This window comes from Leptonychotes weddellii, chromosome 3 (assembly GCF_054177405.1).
Source record: "Leptonychotes weddellii isolate Sample4059 chromosome 3, ASM5417740v2, whole genome shotgun sequence".
Classification (NCBI taxonomy): domain Eukaryota; kingdom Metazoa; phylum Chordata; class Mammalia; order Carnivora; family Phocidae; genus Leptonychotes; species Leptonychotes weddellii.
Genome location: NC_138371.1, coordinates 41,815,279 through 41,836,469, shown reverse-complemented (window position 1 = coordinate 41,836,469; position 21,191 = coordinate 41,815,279). Strand labels below are relative to the sequence as shown.

The 21,191-nt window shown below is 37.0% G+C and overlaps 1 protein-coding gene across 15 annotated transcripts in view; it reads left to right on the top strand.

Moving 5' to 3' along the window:
- The window catches only part of GULP1 (GULP PTB domain containing engulfment adaptor 1), a 262,267-nt gene that overhangs the window by 119,971 nt on the left and 121,105 nt on the right, over positions 1-21,191 (top strand). For 2 of the 15 annotated variants that reach the window (XM_031036508.2, XM_081814013.1), the window contains one exon: positions 4,381-4,464. The exons of 12 other annotated variants lie outside the window; for them this stretch is intronic. The gene's annotated coding sequence lies outside the window, so the exon portion shown is untranslated. Of the gene's footprint in view, positions 1-4,358; positions 4,465-21,191 lie in introns of all 15 variants that reach the window. One more of the 15 variants, XM_081814012.1, reaches the window with a different exon arrangement.

Genomic DNA, 21,191 nt, shown 5'->3' with positions numbered 1-21,191 from the left:
TAGAAGAAAACATAGGCAGTAAGCTCCTTGACATAGATCTTGGTGATGATTTTTGAATCTGACACCAAATCCAAAGGCAGCATAAGCAAAAATAAGCAAGTGGGACTATAGCAAATTAAAAAGCTTCTGCACAACAAAGGAAACCAACAAAATGAAAAGCCAACCTACTGAATGGGAGAAAAAATTTCAGATCATATATATGATATATTATAATCATATATCTGTTAATATCCAAAATATATAAAGAGCTTATACAACTCAATAACAAAAAGAAATCTGATTAAAAATTGGGCAGAAGATCTGAATAGACATTTTTCCAAAGAAGACATACAAATGGCAAACAGACACATAAAAAGATGGTCTCCATCAAAACCACAGTGGAATATCACCCCATAATAGCTACTATCAAAAAGATAAGAAATAACACATGTTGGTGAGGATGTGGAAGAAAGGGAACTCTTGTGCTCTATTGATGGGAATGTAAATGGGTGCAACCACTGTGGAAGATAGTATGGAAGTTCCTCAAAAAATTAAAAATAGAACTACCATATGATCCAGCAATTCCATCTGGGTATTTATCCAAAGAGAATAAAAACACTAACTTTAAAAGATATGTGCACCCCCATGTTCATTGCAGCAGTATTTACAATAGCCAAGATACAGAAACAACCTAAGTGTCCATTGATGGATGAATGGATAAAGAAGATACGGTATATATACAATGGAATATTATTCAACCATAAAAAGGAATGAAATTTTGCCATATGTGACAATATGACTGGACCTTGAGAGCATTATTCTAAGTGAAATAAGTCAGAGAGAAAAATGCCATATGATCTCTCTTATATATGTGGAATGTTAAATACATTTTTTAAAAAGCCAAGCTCATAAAGAGATCAGACTGGTAGTTGCCTAAGGCAGGTGCTGGGTGTGGGAGAAATGGGTAAGTGTCTAAAGGAAAATGAAAAAGAAATGTAAATAAGTAAATAAATAACATTCAAATTAAATAGATAATTTTAATAAAACATTTATCAATATTGAACTTCAAGTAGGAATTTTGATTTAAAAAGAATTCATTTAGCACATTAAAAAGAAGTGTTCTCAACTATTACTGAAAGTACCTTTTTCTTAAGTGTTTTCTGGGACACACAGGTTACAGGACATAATAAAACTCTTCTTTCTTATTTTGTGGCCGTATATAAGAGTGGTGGAGATTCTGTGCCTGGGCTAATTAGAAGCACTGACCCTATATGGCACAATTTATTTCTCTGCTGCTTCAGTTTCCAGATTTCTGGGCTTCTCAAATATCTATGTGACCTCCTTTGTGAGAAATATTACCTAGAAGATGAGTTGTTCACAAATCAGGTAGATATTGAGGTTAATCTTTAGAACTAAATAGTCTGCTTTTCAAAAGTCAACTGAGGATAGCTTCTTTTCCTTGGCTATTTCCAGTTCATTCACTGCTCCTGAGGATAAAAGAAGAGTCAGGTTCTACCAGCAGAGGGTGAATTTTTGAGAAACCGTGTTTGTTAGTAATTGTCCCCAGCTTTTCTCTAGCACTATACTCAAAGAGCCCAGTAAAGTATTGATATTATTCATCCCATTTTAAAGGTGAGGAAATATCTTTTATTCATTTGAAATAATTGAAAATGTTTGTAGAAACAATTCATTCCCAATTTATGGCACTAATGAAATTATATTCCAGACAATATATGATTTTCTCTAGGCCTCATAGATAATGACACTGAGAATTAGAACCTGTTTTTATCTATTCCTAAGGTAGTATTTTTTTCTGCCACACAATGCTGTTACACATATATGCCTTCTTCATCACTTTTAAATAAAACAGTAGATTCTTGCAAAGATTCCATGATTATGACCTGATTGCATTTTAAGAATGCTGTATCCTTTGAAACATAGTCTTTTAGAGATTCCAAGAAAGCATTACTTTATATTTTAAAAATGTGATGTAAAAACAAAATTTCTGTGCTAATTAGCATTTTCCAGCTTCTTAAAATTTTAATAAGTTGAAAGTTAAAGGTTTTATAAAAACAAACACATCAAAATCATTTTCTGGTAAGTTAACGGAAAAACAGTTGTTCATAATTAGCATTTCAAAATGGATAGAGTTGAGTTGAAAATAGCACTTTTTTTTTTTTATCCTATTTTCAGACTTCCATTGTTTCTATTTTTAAAAGTGTTTGTGCATGTGTATATATATGTATATATGTGTATGTGTGTGTGTGTGTACTCGAGTTTCGCTCCTAAAATAAACCTTCTTTAAAATCAAGTGTACCTTTGCCTCACTTCAGAATACGGCGCAATTTCATTTACTATCGGCATTAAAAATAATTGTATCTTAAATGTGCAACTATTGGAGGAATCATTCTCTGGGCCTGCGATAAAGATCTTACAGTTAAATTAGAATGTCAGATGTAAAATTAAGTAGCTAAGAATGTTATTTGAATTGATGACAAAGGAGACTCCTGAGTAGTAACACATGGAATATACCTATCCAAAAACTGCAGCTCTTCTAGTCTTTTAATATTTTTACATAATGTATGTAAAATTTTATAATACAAAAACTGTCAAATTACTAACATCAGTTAAATTGAGTTCATTATAATAGTTGTAAATTGCTTTTAATTCTTATTATAAAATATTCCCAACATGTGCAGAGGTTCCCAGAGTAGTGTCATGAGTCCTCGGGTATCCATCATCCACCTCAACAGCTTTGATGCATGGCCATTCTCTTCATCCATATGCACCTTCCTTAGCTCACTCCTAATGTTATTTTGATGCATATTCCAGCATCATGTCATTTCATCCATAAATATTTCTGTGTGAATCTCTAAAAGAGAAAACTGTTAAATACAATTACTATGCCATTATCATATTCAAGTAATTAATAGTAATTCTTTAATAACATCAATAGGTAGCCAAGTTCAAACTTCTAATTATCTCATAAACATCATAATGTTTTCAATTTGCTTGTAATAAGTAGAACCCATATTCCCCAATGGGGCCATAATTTGCAGTTTTTCATGTCTTTTCAATCTGTTTTAACCAGTATTATTCTCTCTTTTTTCCTGTGTAATCAGTGTAGTAGAAGGCTGATCCTTTGTGCTGTAGGGTTTTCCACAGTCTGGATTTTAATGGATAGCATCTTTGAGGAGTAGCTTGACATGTTCCTCAGTTTTCTGAATTTCCTGTGAAATATTAATTGGGTATAGAGGTTTAATCAGAATCGGGTATGATTTCATTTTGGCAAGTCTGTTTTATAGTGGTGTAGTGTTCTTACATCAGGAGTTAACATTATTCTTGCTTGTTTCTCTTGTTTGATGTTAGTAGCCATTGATGCTCAATGCCTCTATTAACTTGTTATGGATTGATAATGAATGTTCCTATTCTATCATTACTTTTACATTTATTAGCATAATACTTCTAAGGGAAAAACTGCCCTTCATCTACTATTGGGTTAACAGTGAAACCATTTATAAGAAAGTCAAGATAAATGGTTGATTTTTGCCCTTTATTTGCTGGTTCTCAAAATAATGAATTTGCTTTCTAGCCTTTTACAATGTGGAGTGATGAGTTGTTGTTGTTATTATTATTAGCTCATAGAATTAGATATGTTTCAATCCACTGCAGTTACTGTTGCAATCAATGGTGAATTTTTCTTATTTTAATCATTAGGGCCCCTCAACCTTCTACTTAGCCTCCATATAATTCCTGTCCCAGATCTTCAATCAGCCATTTTTCCAAATGGATCTTTATTTCCTTTAGTGGGAAATAGTATTTTCAGACCAAAACTTGGGGGCTACGATGCTCATTGCTATTGGAGCTAGTTGTTTCAGTAGACAATGTTGGGGTTTTTTTGTTTGTTTGTTTTAAGATAAAGCTATGTCACCAGTTTATACTCATTGTTCCAGTTCAAAATCAGACTGCAGAGTTTTTACTTAATGATTTCTGTTTTACGTATATATCTCCTTTCACCTACATTAAGAATCCCAGTTCTCAACACCAAAGATAACAGAATTAGAATACCAGGTTATTCATTGTTATGCCATTTTACACACAAAGAGACTCAGAATAGCAATTCTATCCTCACTTATATGATTGCTGGGGGGATACTACCCCACTTACATGATTACTGAAATGAGTTTAAAATTTATTTGTACTTCCTTTTGTCCTTATGACCTATACCTTCAGAGATATTAGGTCAAATTATTCTCTTTTAGAATTACATGGAATAGCTCATGTCTTGTGGTTATAGTATCAACTGGTTTCATATTTAGGATCTTTTTTTTATTTTCAGAAATTGCTGTTTTTAAATTTAGTTTTTCTTTATGATTTAGTAAAAATTTCCCTGTTTTCAAGATTCAATCTATGAAACAATATATACCTAAAGAAGACTGGCCTCAGTCCTTGTCCTCTTCTGCCTGTATCCTGTTTTCATTATAGGTAAGTAGTGGAGTCCAGGAATTACGGTATAATCTTCCTTTTTTCAAAAAAAAAATAGGAAGTTAAGAAGTTTCTGTTGTACAGAAGTATTTCAAGAGTAGTATGAAGAACTCCATATAATTTTCACATGGTTTTTCATTTGTTGAAATTTTACTACATTAGGCAAATCATTTCTTCTCCCTCCCTCCCTCCTCTCTCTCTCTACACATAACAGTGTGTGTATATTTATGTGTATATTATACACACATGCATATGTACATACACACACATATACATACATTTATACACACACTATATAATACATAATAACACACATATATATACATGTATACATACAAATTTTTTTCTGAACCATTAAAGATTAAGTAGCATATGTGATGGCCCCATTACCCCTTATTACGTCAATGACTTTCTCCTAAAAACAAGGACATTCTTCTTTATAACCACAGTATGGCCACCAAAATCACAAAATTAACATTGAATTCCGTCATCTAGCCCATGGACTCTATAATGTTTTGCTGATTGTCTCAACAGTATGCTTCACAGGTACAGGATACAATCAAGGATTGCATATTACATTTGGTTGTCTCTTTAATCTCTCAGTTTGGAAAGTTTCCCAGTTTTCCCTTTTCTCTCATGACCTTGACATTTTTGAAGAATATGGCTACTGTGTAGACCGTCTCTCAGTGTGGGTTTATCTGATGTTTCCTCATGATTAGATTCAGGTTATGCTTTTTTTTTTTTTTTTTTTTGCTTGAATACCACAGAACTCATGCTGTGTTCTCAGTGAATCAGGAGCTACATGATGCTTGTATGTCCCAATACTGGTGATCATTTTTTTTAACTTGGTTAAGTTTATTTTTTATTGAGGTGAAATTTACAATATAAAATTCACCATTTTAAAGTTTGCAATACAGTGATATTTAGTGCATTCATAGTATTTTTCAACCATCATTTCTATCTCATTCCAAAATATTTTCATCACCCTAAGAAGAAACCCCATACCTATTAAGCATTCAGTCCTCATTCTCACCTCCCCCAGTACCTGGCAACCACCAATTTGTTTTGGATTTACTCTTTCTAGATACTTTATATAAATGAAATCATATAATATCTAGCCTTTTGTGTCTGATTTATTTCACTTAACACAATGTTTTCAAAGTTCAACCATGTTGTAGCCAGCATATATCAATACTTCATTCCTTTTAATGGCTAAATAATATTCCATTGTGTATTTATAACATATTGTGTTTAATTATTCATCCATTGATAGACATTGGGTTGTTTCTACCTTTTGGCTATTGTAAATAATGCTGCCGAAAGCATCCAAGTATTTGAATACCTGCTTTCAATTCTTCTGGTTCAGTTGCAGTGTCATATCGTGTGTTTAACTTTTGAGGAAATATTTTCCCCGGTGGTTGTACCATTTTACATTCTCATCAGCAGTTTACAAGGGTTCCAATTTCTCTCCCCTCACCAACACTTGCTATCTGTTTTTAAATATTATTTTAGTGATTCTAGTGAGTGTGAGAAGTTTTGATTTGCATTTCCCTGATGATTAATGATGCTGAACATCTTTTTGTGTGCTTGTTGACTATTTGTTTATCTTTGGAGAAATGTCTATTCAAGTCATTTGACCATATTTTTTTTAAGAGAGGGAGGGAGAGAGAGAGAGAAAGCAAGAGAGAGGGAGTGGGAGAAAGAATCTCAAGCAGGCTCCATGCCCAGCTTGGAGCCCTATGAGGGTCTTAATCTCACAACCCTGAGATCATGACCTGAGCCGAAATCAAGAGTGGATCGCTTAACTGACTAAACCACCCCATTGACCATTTTTTATTTAGGTTGTCTTTTTGTTGAGTCTTTATATAGTGAAGATATATTTAATGTTCTGTCATTGTTTCTCCAGTAGTTTGTCTGCCTGGAAGTGATACTTAGGAAGAGCTGACTAGAATGTTTCCATAGTCCTCACATGTAGACACCAACTGTTAGATGTACTTTAATATTTCAAAATTATTTGCTTAATTTAAAATCACTAGTTCCTATTTTATTTTCTTTGATTGTCTTCTGCCATAGAATTGTGTTGCTTCAAGGGATACCTGAATGGCTCAGTTGTTTAAGTGTCTAACTGTTGATTTTGGCTCTGGTCATGATCTTAAGGTTGTGAGATCAGGCACAGTGTGAGACTTGGCACTGGGTGTGGAGCATGCTTAAGATTCTCTTTCTCCCTCTGCCCCTCCCCTCCTTCTCTCTCTCTCAAAAAAAGTGTTGTCTAAACTTTGATTTCAATCTGACTTTTTTGTCTTTCACAAGTGCCTTGGAGTTTTAACCTAGATTCCCAAAGTGTTTTTTTTTTTCTTTTTCACTTTAAATTTGACTAGAATATGTGTTCTTATTGATCAATTTGGAAACTTTGCCCAATATACAATATATTATTCGTGTATACATATATTTAAATCTTTTTTTCCATTTTAGTTAAGTTTTTTTATTCATTGTGTCCCATTGTTCTGGCTTTCTTCTTTGAGGACTCCTATAATATGTTGGATTCTTCTTTTGTGTTATATATTTAAGACTTCCTCTCAAATCCTTTGTATCACTTTATTTATTTACTTATTTATGGGGGGGGGGCAGAGGGAGAAAGAGAGAGAGAATCATAAGCAGGCTCCACCCTCAGCAGTGTGGAGCCTGATGTGGAGCTTGATCTCATGATGTGAGCCAAAATCAAGAGTCCAACACTTAACCGACTGAGCCACCCAGGTGTTACAGGACTTTTTCTCCATCGGTGCCCAGGGTTCTTGGTCACGCCACTTCGAAAAGTGAAGAGGTAGACCAGAGTGGTGGGCAGCAAGCAAGGTTTATTGAACGATAGCAAAGTGGTAGTACAAGGCTCCCGAGGAGGGAGGGGACCTGAGAGCGCTGCCACTGGAGTTTCTAAGCCTAGGGGTTTTTCTGGGCTTGCTAGTGGGCTGTTTTAATCTGATTAACCCTCCCTGGGTCTGTCATCCAATCAGGTTTTTGTCACCTATCTATCACATGGGAAAGAGTGGAGGGCTCCTTCCTGGGCAGTGTAAAATCCTTTTAAGGGTGGTTTCCTCTTGGGGTGGGACCCCTTGGTCTGCCTGCCTGCCTTCCAACTACCCTTCATCACAGGTATACCTTCTCTTTTCTTTTTACTTTCTTTTTTGTGGGGTTCTCTTTCCAAGAGAGTGTCCTTTTATTTTTTGTACCTTAAAAATGCTTCCTATTTTTATTTTTCACTTCTTTATAGCATTACTCATTGTGTTTGCATTTTTTTCTGGTTTATTTTTCCTTTCTGAAATTATTTCATTTATGTTTAAATTTCCTGAGTTCTATCACCTAATCTCTTGAGCTTTTCCTAATTCTTAATGATGTTGTCTTTTCATATCTTCAATTATTTTCTTGATTTCTTTTGGCTCATTTTGAAAAATTAGGCTAGAGTTTTAATCTAATTTGTTGGCAAGCTTTTTTTGGCATACTTTCCTTGCTTTAAAGGGTGCTAATTCTTTCCTCTTTTTTTTTTTTATTATTACCACTTTACAAATGAGACTCAAACACAGTTCCTTTCCCATTTTTAATTTTTGTCATGAGGTTAGGTTTGCTGAAATTTTGAACAAAAGTAGTGACTTAAATATCTTTTCTAGCTTCATAGCTCTAAAACTCTTTGTTCTGTGGTTTTCCTGAAGAAACGAATAGTTTTATACTTTCAGGTTTATCCTGGCCCTGTCTTCTCCCCTAAATTTTTCTGAACTTTTTCTTCAGTCACTATTATTCCCATTTACCTCAATTTGTTTCTATTCCCAGAATTTATCTTTAGTGGGAGACTTCGGTGTGTAGTTTATGGAAATTCTTAGGGCCCGAATTGCTCTGACCCTTTTGGACCTTCACATAAACCTCTTGCTCACTCTAATGAGTTGGGATAGAAAGTGCCCTCTTGGTTACTAGGTTACTATGGCTGTCACTGAAAACCTCTTGACTATTTTGGTGTGTTAAATGGGCTTTTGATTTTCTTTTCTCCATCACTGATGCTGATACCATGACTATCTCTGGCTGTCAGTGGTTTATCATTTAAATGCATTATGGAATTCTTGGAGGTATTTTGTGTATTAGTATTTTATTCTTTGTAACAAATTCTTGCTGCATAAAACAGTTGACTTTTTTTTTTTTTTAAAGATTTACTTATTTTAGAGAGAGAGAGTGCTCATGAGCCAGGAGAAGGGCAGAGGGCATGGGAGAATCTCAAGCAGACTCCCTGCTGAGTGTGGAGCCCACCTGGGGCTCCATCTCAGGACCCTGAGATCCTGACCTGAGCTGAAATCAAGAGTCAGATCCTTAACCAACTGAGTCACCCGGGCGCCGCCCCCCCCTCCTGCCCCCGACTTGTTAAAACTACAGCCATTTATTACCTCACAGTTTTTGCGTGTCAAAAATTCCACAGATCTCCTGAGCTGTGTTCTCTGCTTAGGGTATCACAAGGCTGAAATTAAGGTGTGGGCTATGTTACCAGTGGAAGAGTCTGCTTTGTGTGAATGGAGGTCTCCGGTCTTTGGATTCCCCAAGGGAAGATTACATGGGGATCCATGCTGGAATGAAGACAGCCAGAAGGAAAGTAGCAAGCACAGGGCAGTTTATGAAAGCAAAAGCGCACTCTCAAGGTGGGAGAGCGGGGCAGGTTCAGTGAGGTGGAACCAGCCCTAGGTTGTTTTGGGATTTGATAGTTGTTGAGTCTCTCTGGGCTGGGAGGAGCTTGATGCATGGTGGGGTGAAGGCTGCATCCAGTCTTTTGGGGAACTCCTCCCACAGGTTGGGAGGGGGAGTTTTTGACCCTACAAAGTTTGTACCAGAATGCTCATGGCAATCTTTCTCCATCTGGTGGGGCCGTTCCTGCCATGCAAATGCATTATAATGAGCCTAGGGGTTACCTTGGGGCCCAGGTGAAAGAGGAGAGCACTTAATCTGCATGGTGGCTCTTGATTTGCCCTAAGGTCTTGGAAGCCACAAGGTCATGATGTTGTGTCCCTGGGCTTTTTTTTTTAAGATTTTATTTATTTATTTGACAGACATAGCAAGAAAGGGAACACAAGCAGGGGGAGTGGGAGAGGGAGAAGCAGGCTTCCCTGCCGAGCAGGGAGCCCGATGTGGGGCTCAATCCCAGGACTCTGGGATCATGACCTGAGCTGAAGGCAGACGCTTAACGACTGAGCCACCCAAGCGCCCCAGTGTGTCTGGGCTTTTAATGTGTAGTTTATCACTATCCTTGCCTTCAGCTCATGTGCCTGTCATTCCCCTTGAAGGACTTGGGACTCTGCCTTGGGGCGTTCCTTCCACTGCTCCTGTCTAGCTTTGACCTAACAGCTGGACTGCTTTCCCATCTGTAGGCTGTCCTAGGAAAGCATCTGCTTCCAAGATCCCTCAGGTTGTTGAATTCATTTCGTTGCAGTTGTACAATTCATGGCAAGCCAGCGAAGAAGAGACAAAGTCTGTTCTTCCTGGAGTCTTTAATTTTAAGGAAAGCCTGGGTTCTCTTCATAGGCAGTGCAGAACAGGACTCTGCCTTTTCAAGGCCCAAAGGAGAGGGTCTCTCTCTTAGGAAAGAGCGCAGTCCCTTTTTAAAGGGCTTTCATTTGATTAAACCAGGTCCGTCCAGGATCATTTCCCTTTTGGCTAACTCAAAGGACAACGATGGGGACCTTAACTGTATCTGCAAAATTCTTCCATCCTTAATATATTACTTAATGTAATCCTGAGAGTGATATTCCATTATGGTCACAGTTCCTGCCCACACTTAGAGATTGCATAGAGTGTGTACCCTAGCCGGCAAGAATCTTGGGGCTGTCTTAAAATTCAGCCCCAAATCACATCTTGCTACCTAGTTTTGTTGAAGATTTTGTTCCTGGATTTTTAATTTTGATATCCTGGTCTCTTTTTATGGAGGAATTAACAAACGAGGCAACCTTTATCACGTTTTCCAGAAATGCTATAATTAACTTTTTTATGCTAACAAAATTTAGCAGGAGATAGGATAATACCAAAAGACACTGTAACATCATAGGTGTGATCTTTCTATTTTATCAGAGTGTAGGCCCTTAGGCCCTCACCATTTTATTTTGGGATTACCTTTCTTACTGGTTTAGATGCTTCTCTCAAGCTCCCATCGTAGAAACATGTTCGTCTCTATCCCAGCAGTTAGTACATTTTACTCTCTGTTTTCTTTTACCCGTGATTTCCAAAGTAGGACACATGAATCCCTATAGAGAATTCAAGGGGAAAAATACTGAAATATTTATTCAGAATCAATTTTTATCTCATACCTTTTGCTTTGTATTTTTAGGTATATTATATATATATACTTAAGAAAGTAGTATCTATATGTATTTTAAATTAAATGTAATGTGTTATATACATGCATATAGTAATTTGCATGTGTGTTTGGTCACATGCTCAACATTTTCTATATATAGTCTTAATAAAGGAAACATCTGGAACCACATTTTTGCTAATGAACTACTTTAAGAGGGACTATGTATTTCTATCTCTATATCCTTACACTTGGCATATAGGTAAGAATAAAATCTGGCTGTTCTGCAATAAAACTAACATGTCTTACTACTTACCTGGACCACAGCATTACTCATCATAGATGTACCTTTTCAGATTTACCATACCAGTTCTGTTAGGATGACTTTTCTAAAATGCCCTTGTTTTTAGTATGTGAAAACCATCAAATTATATTTTTCATGTTATGCATTAATATCTGTTAGCTGACAGGATGAGTATTATGAGACAATGTCCCTGAATCTTTTATAGAAATATGCTTTCCAGGTTACATTTTGTTCTCCAGGAATGAAGAGCATTAAGAATTAAATTTATTGAGTCCTTTTGAGAATGTTCTTCAAGCCTCTTTAAAATTCAGAGCCCACACAATCTAATTGGCAGTTGCACATATCAAGTTTAAGTTAGAATTGATTATACATTGGTATCATCTTTTTGTTCTATTAGGAGGTAAAACAGCACTTATTTTTCCACTTTGGCTTCAGTAGTTGCTTGGCAATCGAAGTGCTTGGAGTTGTAAGTTACATCAGCATAAAAGACTAAGGAGATTTTTTTTTAAATTAATTCCTCAAAATAATCTTTAGCAGTTTTGAGATCGAACAAATATCAGTTACTAGTATGTTGTATCATAGCATCCAAACGCAGATATTAATTCCCCAGAGGTACACACACTATGCGTATAGATCAGCTGTGAAACATACATACTTTCTGACTATCATGAAATTTTTTGTTGTGTTTTTGGCCCCACTGAGTGAAGGATTTGAAATTAAACATCAATTTATATGGACATTTTTGATGATTTTCTTTAGCATTATTTAGAGGCATTACATTTAATCCACCTTAAATAAAAACATTTTACTAGTCAAAGAAAATAAAATAATTCTAATTAAAAGCAAAAAGATTACAAATTGATGCTGGAAGCTAAGATTTACATATTAACAATTTATACTGTCAATTGATGAATATTAAAAAAAGAACATAAAGAAACTAAAATCTCAGCAATTTAAACATTGAACACTAAGGAAATGTTAGGCCATCTATAAATTAGGTCTTATTAATCCCACAATAGCTGAATGCCAGATAATCCAATCAATCATATAATCTTTCTAGCTTTAATATTCATTTGAATATTTTTAAACATTAAAATGATTGTACTGCACAGTGCTTATCATAGACTAGTTCAGGAAGGGATCAAACCAACATGACAAGTAAGCAGAATGCATTTTTAAGATGTCACACAGGTTTTTGTGGTTAGAGAAAAGTAGGACTTGAGTTGCATGGCTACCCACCTTTTTCATTTTTTGTGATTGGAAACAGCCTCAGGCATGAAGAAAACCGATTCGGGGGCTTTTGCTTTAAGATTATTTTTTTTTTAAGTTTTTTTTTTTTAATCAATAATAATATTAGTACAGAACTATAAAATATAGTTGCTTAGAAAGTGTCCAAAACAAGAAACTTTGGCTCACTATTGATGCCCTAGTTTGCTTCTCATTCTGTTCCCTTAAGGACCCACAGATCATTGATCTCTTACCTCCTCTCAAATCTCCTCTACCCCACAATCTGTCCATTAGTAAGAACTTTTGGATCCACCCTCCAAATACGTGCACAATTTGGCCAGTCTTCACTTCTGTGTGGCCAACACCTTAGAACAGACTGCCTTCGTTTACTGTTTCCACAGGCCCCCTATTCAGCCTTCCTGCTTTTCCTCTTACACCCACATTCCCTCCCTACAATGATCTATTTTTCATTTATTACCAGGGTGATCCTTTTTAATAAAAAGTAAGATTATATCACCTTTCAGCTAAGTATTTCCCGTGTCTTCCTATTATACTTCAAACAGAATCTGTACCTCATTACCATATTTATGAAGCCCTACAGCACCTGGGCCCTTCTGACCTCTGCTCTTCCACTTTCCTCCTTACTTGCAGTCCCTGCACACCAGGTTCCTTGTTATTTTTTTTAAAAATACCAGTCTTTTTAACCCTCTTGCTCTTGTCAGAGATCTCCTTGACTTACTGTTTCAACTGACTCGGGTCTCTACTTAAAAGTCATTCTACCTTCCCTATCCAAACCACCATTCTAAAATTGTGCCCCATCGTATCACTTTCTACTTCTTTACCCTGCCTTATTTTTTTTATAGTACTTTTCACTGCCTGAAATTGTTATATTATTTCCTTCCCTCCTCCCCACCCTCCTCCCCAGAATATCATGAGGGTAGGGCATTTGTCTTCTTCAGTTATGCCTTCCCAGCACTCAAATCAATGCCATGAAACCAAGAAAGTGCTTAGTAAATACCTGTGAAAGGGAAGAAGGAGGAAGGAAAACCAGGGAGGGAAAGGGAGAAGAAGGAGGGGTCATTTCTTCAAGGTCGACTTTCAGTGTTCTCCTGAAAGGAAAAAAAAAAGCTATTTCCTTCTACTCACAACCCATCTGACAACTGATGTGTGAGGTTTTCCACACTAAGCAACTCTCCAGTTCTTGGTGGACATCAACTGGATGCCCTCCAATGTAACTAAATTATGACAGTGTCTACTCAGAGTTAGCACAGACCTCCCAGGGTAAGGGCTGTCCCACAAGACTGCCTCTACTTCAGACACCAGTCACAAGTCCCAGGTTGTAACCTGTACTTCTGACCAACCCACTATAAATCAGGGGTTCCCACGACCCCCTCACCAGTTCCAAAAACTTGCTAAAATGGCTCATAGAACCCAGGGAAACAGTTTACTTATCATCAACAATTTATCACAGTGGATATTTTAAAGGATACAAATGAAGAGCCAGGGAAGGAGATACATACAATGAGGTCTAGCATCTTGTGTGCCAACCCAGAAGCTCTCTAAACCCCCTTGTTTATGTTTTATGAGGCAAGATCAATTAAATCATTAACCATTGGTGATGAGTTCAGTCTCCAGCTCCTCTTTCTTCCCCAGAGGTCCCAGGGTAAGGTCCGAGAAAGTTCCTACCCTTTAACCTAATCCTCTGGCAACCAACCTAATCCTGTGGCAACCAGCCCCAGGAGTCAACTCATTAGCATAAACTCAGGTACAGTTGCAAGGGACTCATTTAAATAACAAAAGACACTTCTCTCCTCCCTATTAGGAAATTCCAGAAATTTTAGGAGTTCTGTGCCAGGAACCAGGACCAAGACCAAATGTATATTTCTTATTGTATCAAAATATCATGCCCTCTTAGCTGGAATGATCTTTTCTTCTCTCATACGACTTTATCTGCCTGTCTCTTTTGATACTTTCACTATTATTTATAAGTATGCACATATTAAATCTTTCCTGGTAGACTGCGCTCTCCTGAAAGCCAAGTTCTGCCCTCTTGGATTCCCCAAAGTTCAGAGTATCATAGGACCTTAATAAGTAATTGTTTACTGAACAGATGACACAGCTGAGCCATGCCTGAGTGGGTTTTTGGTATGAGGGGCATTCCCAAAGTGAGAATGAATTGTGATATTATTATTCTTCCTACCTTTCTGCTCAGTTTCTTCCAATGATTTTAATTTCAAATCAGCTAATCGGGCACAAACTATTTGAGTGACTGGATAAATATCAAGCCAGTCTAATGTGGACTGACCCTCCCTCTATTTCATACCGATAGAAATGTTTCGTAGATATCCAAAAAGTGTTTAAGGGCACAGCCACATTCTAAAGAAAGAAACAGAAATGTCAAGCTGGGATAGAAGATATGGCCTTGGGCTTGTTTAAAACAGGCAGCTGACATCCAGCTGCATACATAAAACTTGAGTGTTGATCCCAATATGACAGGGAAATTAAAAAACAAAACAAAACCCCCAAAAACCTGTCAGTACCCAGGCAAGCAGTTTGGACACTTCTGTCTGTACAGGGTCTTTGATAGGAGAAAAATCGTCATCAAGTAGTTGAAATTCCAGGCTTAAAAATGCAGTGAGGGGAGTTCTAATATGTACTACCAGTGTGGTGCAAAAAATCCAGTCTAAAATTAATCTAAAATCTTATCCAGGCCAAGCCAGACTTCAAAAGCAACTGTGCAAGTACATTTCAAGCCCCTGGTTACATTTCATCTTTAAACATTTCATTGACTAATGTGAGTCACATGCCCAAGCCCAAAGCCAGCCATGGCAAGGGTGTGTATGTATATAATACTATTAAGAGAGAGTGAAGAATTGGGGACAGTAATTCATTCAACTGTCATGACATTCCAGTAAGAAGTAGGAAAGGACAGGGAGAGGAAACAAAAAAACTAGTAAGGATTAGATAAACAAAATAAATTTGCATGAACAAATCCAAATACATCAATAGTCACAATAAATACAAATAGATAAAATTGGTTAGGGACGTTATTCGCTGGAATAAATGTAAGTTCAGCTATATGCTGTTTAGTGAAGACATACCTAAGTTTGCAGAGCGCTTAAAATTACGTTATTTGTTTTTATGCCATTACAGTAAGTCTTGTTACATATATATAAAGACTCTAATACAAAATGCTTCCATTTATATAGTAGATTTATTCCACAAATGTTCAGAAATCAAACGGTATTTAAAAGTTCAGGGGAGATGCCTTTTTTTGGGGGACTCTAAATTTTTAGTCTCCTCAAATTAGGAATATAATTAAATTATCATTTAAAAAATTATACTGTACTTTATTTTTTTTTTTATTTAAAGATTTATTTATTTATTTATTTATAAGAGACAGAGAGAGAGAGAGAGGCAGAGGGAGAAGCAGGCTCCCCGCTGAGCAGGGAGCCCGATGCGGGACCCGATCCCAGGACCCTGGGATCACGACCCGAGCCGAAGGCAGACGCTCAACCATCTGAGCCACCCAGGCGCCCCTGTACTTTAAAAACCGTATGCCAATCCTTTTCACATCCCCAGGGGAGTAGATTTCTCACCAACTATTGGTGTTCGATAAATGTTTGGAAGTCAGAGGGAGCTGATAATCTCAACATTCCAGAGGATAAGTAAATTCAGAAAAAGTTAAACCCTCTGTGTTGGGAAGGGATAGATGTCATAGATGAGAATCTAAAACTCATGGATTTTGCTAGTGGACAAATCCTTAGCCCTTCACTTAAAGCACGTTTATAATTTTACGTGACGTTCTGGTTAGCTTGCTTCTCTAAGTTTCTGTCTGGAAGCAAATTAGAATCATTAAATTAAAATTAGAAGGGGGAAAAAGAATTTATTCTAGAGAAATGCTTAAGCCGACAAAGACATACATATAAGCATGTCTTTACAGCATTCTTTCTATATACCCAAACCAGAAAATATCTATTAACTGGAGTTTGGTTAAATAATTTTAGTGAATCTATACTGTGGAATGGTAATTGACTACCATCTTTACTGAAGTATAATTGACAAATAAAAATTGCAAATATTTAGTGTATACAACTTGATTTAATACACATATACATTGAAATGATTGTGAAAGTAATTAACACATTCATCACCTCACATAGTAACCCCTTTTCTGTGTGGCAAGAGCAAATAAGATTTATTCTCTTAGCACATTTCAAACTTACAATACAATATTATTAACTATTCACCATACTGTGAATTTCTCTCAGGACGTATTCATCTTATAACTGAAAGTTAGTATCCTGTGACCAGCATCTCATTTCCCTCACCCACCAGCCCTGGCAACCAGTATTCTACTTTCTATTTCTATGAGTTTGACTTTTTTATATTCCAAATATAAGCGAGATCATGTAGTATTTTCTTTCTGTGTTTGGCTTATTTTACTTAGCATAAAGTCCTCCATATTCATCCAAGTTGTTACAAATGGCATGATATCCTCCTTTTTTATGGCTGATTAATATTCCATTGTATATACACACCACATTTTCTTTATCTATTCATTTGTCATCCATTCATCTGGATGCTTAGTGGTTTCTACAACTTGGCCATCATGAATAATGCAACAATGAACTTGAGAGTACAGATAACTCATCGAAATCCTGATTTAATTTTTTTTGGATGTACACTCAAGTGGGATTGCTGGATAATATGGTAGTTCTATTTTTACTTTTTTGAGAAACCTCCATACTTTATTTCATAATGGCTGTTCTAATTTACATTCCCACCAACATGCATTAGGTTCTCTTTTTTTCACACCCTCCCTCTTGTCTTTTTTATAATAGCCATCCTAACAGGCTTGAAGGGATATTTCATTGTGGTTTTTTTTTTTTTTAAAGATTTTATTTATTTATGTGACAGAGAGAGAGCACAAGTAGGCAGAGTGGTAGACAGAGGGAGAAGGAGAAGCTCAGCAGGGAGCCCGATGTGGGGCTCGATCCCAGGACCCTGGGATCATGACCTGAGCTGAAGGCAGACACTTAACCGACTGAGCCACCCAGGCGCCCCTCATTGTGGTTTTGATCTGCATTTCCTTGATGATTAGTGATGTTGAGCACCTTCTCATATACCTGTTGGCCATTTGTATGTCTTCTTTGCAAAAAATGCCTATATGGGTCCTTTGCCCATTTTTTTTATTGGTTAATTGATTGCTGTTGAGTTGTGTGAGTTCTTTATATATTTGGATCTTAATCTCTTATCAGATATATTGTTTGCAAATATTTTCTGCCAACCCATAGTTGCCTTTACATTTTTTTCATTATTTTCTTGCTGTAAAGAAGCTTTTTGGGGTTCCTCGGTGGCACAGTGGGTTAAGCATCTGACTCTTGGTTTCAGCTCAGGGTTGTGAGATTGAGCCCTGTGTGGACTCTGCCCTCAGCATGGAGTCTCCTTGATTTTCTCTGCCTCTCCCTTGGCCCCTCCCCACCTCTAATAAATAAATAAATCTTTTTTTTAAAAAAAGAACTTTTTTAGGGCGCCTGGGTGGCTCAGTTGGTTAAGCGACTGCCTTCGGCTCAGGTCATGATCCTGGAGTCCCGGGATCGAGTCCCGCATCGGGCTCCCTGCTCAGCAGGGGGTCTGCTTCTCCCTCTGCCCTCTTCCCTCTTGTGCTCGCTGTCTCTCATTCTCTCTCTCAGATAAATAAATAAAAAATCTTTAAAAAAAAAAAAAAGTTTTTTAGTTTGATGTAGTCCCACTTGTTTATTTTAATTTTTGTTGCCTTTGCTTTTGCTGTCATATGCATATATCCTTGACCCAATGTCAAGAACCTTTTCCCTGTGTCCTAGGGTTTTATGGTTTCAGGTCTTTGAGTTAATTTTTGTGAGTGGTGTAAGATAAGTGTCTAATTTCAGTTCTTTTTCATGTGGATATCCAGTTTTCCCTGCATCATTTATTGAAGAAACTATTTTTTCCAAATTTTTGTTTTTGGCACCCTTATACAAAGGTATATGATAATATATAGGTGGGTTTATTTCTGGGTGCTCTGTTCTGCTCCTTTGTCTATGTATCTGTTTTCATGTCAGTACCACACTGTTTTGATTAATGTAGCCTTGTAATATAGTTTGAACTCAGGAATTGTGATGCCTCCAACTTTGTTCTTCTTTCTTAAGGTTGCTTTGGCTATTTGTGAACTTTTTTAGTTTCATACAGCTTTTAGGATCTTTTTTTCTATTTCTGTTAAAAGTGCCATTGGAATTTTCATAAACATTGTATTGAATCTGTAGATTGCTTTGGGCAGTATGGGCATTTTAACAATATTAATTCTTCCAATCCATGAACATGGGATATCTATTCACTTACTTGTGTCTTCTTTAATGCCTTTTATTTTGTCTGTTATTGACTCTAGTTCATACCATTGTGGTCAGAAAAGATACTTGATTTTAGTCTTAAATTTCTTAAGACTTGTTTTGTGGCTCAACATATGATCTATCCTGGGGAATGTTCTGTGTGTGCTTGAGAAGAGCATGTATCCTGCTGCTGTTGTGTGAAATGTTCTGTGTATGTCTGTTAGATACAGTTGGTCTACAGTGTTATTCAGACCTTTGGTGCTTACTGATTTTCTGTCTGGATGATCTATCCATTGTGAAAATGGGTTATTGAAGTCTCCTACCATGATTGTACTACTGTCTATTTATACCTTTAGGGCTGTTAATATTTATCTTATAATTTAAGTGCTCCAATGTTGGGTACATAAGTATATTACTATTCTTATGTTTTCTTAATGAGTTGACCTCTTTATGATTATGTGGTGACCTTCTTTTCTCTTTTGACAGATTTGACATAAAGTCTGTTTATCTGATATACAGATAGCCACCAACACTCTCTTTTGGTTTCCATTTCCATGGAATATTTTTTTTTCTATCTTTTCACTTTGATCTTACGTGTATCCTTAAAGCTAAGAGACTCTCTTGTAGGCAATGTATTGGTGGGTTTTGCTTTTTAATCCATTTAGTCATTCTGTAACATTTGGAGAATTTAATCCTTTACATTTAATGTAATTATTTATAGGTAAGAACTTGCTATTGCCATTTTGTGAATAGTTTTCTGACTCATTTATAGTCCATTTGTTCCTTTTTTCCTTTCTGTCTTTGTGATTTGTTGATAGGGGCTGGAACCAAGTCACGGGGCTGCCTTAGGAGCACAGATGGACATTCTTCCTGTCAGGTTCCTGGGTAGCCAGGAGTTCCCACAGATTGGGGCAGAACAGGGCTGGAGTTAGGTGACAGGGCTGCTTCAAGATTTGATGTGGACCAAGGTCCTTGGGCCTTCCCCTGGGATCATAGTTGGGCTTGTCTCCCTCTAGTTCCCCAGGAAGGTAGAACCATTAAGGTGGCTGAAATACGGTGGCTGAAGCGAGCTAGAGCCAGGTTAAAGTGCTGCTTCAAGATCCACAGACAGACTGAGGGTAGTGGGCCTACCTCTGGGGGCACACATGGATGTGTCTGGCAGGTCCCTGGGTGGCTAGGACTGCCTTTGGCTCACAACTGAGAGGGACTGAAATACAGGGCCATTTCAGGTTCTGCGATAAGACTGAGGTTGGCTGACTTGTCTTGGGGCACAGTGGGTGTGTCTCCTGCCCAGTTTCTGGGTGGCAGGACCATTCCTGGACAATGGCTGAAAGGGGCAAGACCCAAGTTACAGGGCCTTTACAGGGTCTGTAGTAGAACTGAGGTTGGTGGGCCGACCTCCAGGGGCTCAGACAGGTGTAAATCCTAGCAGTTGCCTAGGAGAAGAGGACTGCTCCTGGCCTGCGACTAGATCCCGAAGTTCCCACAAAAGCACTTGTGCCTGTGGATGACTGCCCAATTATTGTTGCTGAGGGGGACGATTCTGCCACCTTATTGATGTTAGGACAGTAATTGATGTTTAAAGATGTGGCAAGTGAAAAAAGTATCTAAATACACACATACACATGTGTGCATACACAGATGCTCTGTGCATGGGTGTATTCTGTAATATTCTACACCAATTTGTTATCAGTGGTCAGTGTGATCTTTTGGGAATGGTACCGGAGGGAAGGGACAACTGGAGGAAGAGACAAAGGGAATAATAGGTAACTGGGGAGATGGGTCTTTATATTTTTCTTTCCTATCTCTGTATTTTTCAAAATTCTGCAACAGATATGCCCTTTGTTGTGAAAAAATCAATAAGGAAAAAGTAGAATAAAATACAAAAACAGGCTATATTGAGCAATATTTATGAGTAAGGTGATGCAGGAAAACCATAATGAAATAAGACTGCATTGCATCAAGCAGTTTTAGCTGATAAGAAGGGGAAATAATTTATATCCTTATCATGTATGCATTTTCTTTATTTTCCCAAAAATGAAGGGCACAACCATGACATCTAAGACAATTCAAAAGTGAAGAAATGACATAGAAGGGGTTAACAAGTTAAAAAAAATAAGTAAAAACAAGGTGAACTGGTATATGACATGCATCAGTTCTATGATTCCTAAAAGCCAGAATAGATAAAGAAACATAATTCACAGTGCCTGTTACATAGAAATATATCTGTTGTTGGAAGCTATAGAAATCATTTTGTATTGAGCTGAGGGCAGAATGAATAACTGCTGAAGCTTCTTTTAAGTCTCACTCAGTTACCAAACTTAACTGAAGTTACGATAAAACTGAAATTAAGATAAAAGCTAGGTTGTCCAAAAAATAAAAACAAGCTATCTGAAAAATTACCCGATGTGCAATACCTCAGTCCTCAAGGATAAATGGGGCATTAATGTATGTTATGCAGAATCACACAAACAAGAATTTCTTTTGATGTAGTATTTCAGCTTTGTAATAACTCTTGTCTGCAATTTATTACTTA